Source organism: Limulus polyphemus, unplaced genomic scaffold (genome assembly GCF_000517525.1).
Source record: "Limulus polyphemus unplaced genomic scaffold, Limulus_polyphemus-2.1.2 Scaffold3399, whole genome shotgun sequence".
Taxonomy (NCBI): Eukaryota; Metazoa; Arthropoda; class Merostomata; order Xiphosura; family Limulidae; genus Limulus; species Limulus polyphemus.
The window spans coordinates 1-1,068 of record NW_013669009.1 but is presented as its reverse complement, the minus strand read 5'-3'; positions in this window follow the sequence as shown (position 1 = coordinate 1,068).

Sequence of the window (1,068 nt, the reverse complement as noted above, 5' to 3'; positions counted from 1 at the left end):
TATCAGCATACAAGTAGATTAAGAAACACAGACCTCAGACAACACAAGGTCAAGATGAAGAAGATGGGTTCTTTAAAGGAGAAGCCCTACTGGAGACCCTATGTTAGGAGAGACAGATAAAGGAAATGCAAATGTTGGAACAGACTTTGTATATGAACTAAGAACAGTCTTTGTATACAGTAAAAAATCTTGTAAATATTTGATCTTAAAGAGGGGTTTATGTCAAAACATAAAAGACTGTTTCGTTAAGATAGTATTGATTACCTTAGTTTTGTGAGTGAATGTGTTATTATTGTTTCGTTTTTGTTATAATAAGAGTTAAATGCAGATGATTGTGGAAAGTTTTGTTAATAATCCATTGATGTTGAGAATATCGAACGTCAGATGCAATACATTAACGTCGAGAATACAGAAGGTGGAGAGACGATTAGGTAATAAATATATAAAAAGCGTGAGATGAGCGAGAAGCAGCAAACAGACATTAGCAAAAGAGAACACAGTTCGTGTGAAGTAGCTACCATAGAAGTGATAGGCCTAACGTTTAACATGTTAGAGTATTTGAAGTAATTGAATAAGCCTAAGTGGATATTTGACAAGAAGGAGAGAATTAGATATATAATATTTATGATATGTCCATAACATCTATAGTGTTGAACAATTTATTGTACATTCGTTCTTGTTCTGAATATACATATTATTCTTAAAACAAGTGAAGAGAGTGCTGTTTATTCATCATTGAATTTATCGCTAACAAGTCACAGACACCTACTGTAGAAAAATCCTAAGCCCAACAACAACGTAGTACATATTTATTCATTTATAGATGAAGAAACAAATAATAAGGAAAATAATTGGAAGTTCAGTTATCTCTCAATAGATGGAGAAACAAATTATAAGGAAAAATACTTGGAAAATCAGTTACCTCTCAATAGATGGAGCAAAAAAATAAGAAAAAATACTCTGAATATCAGTTATCTCTCAATAGATGGAGAAAAATACTTGAAAGCTCAGTTATCTTTCAATAGATGGACAAAAATACTTGGAAATTCAGTTATCTTTCAATAGATG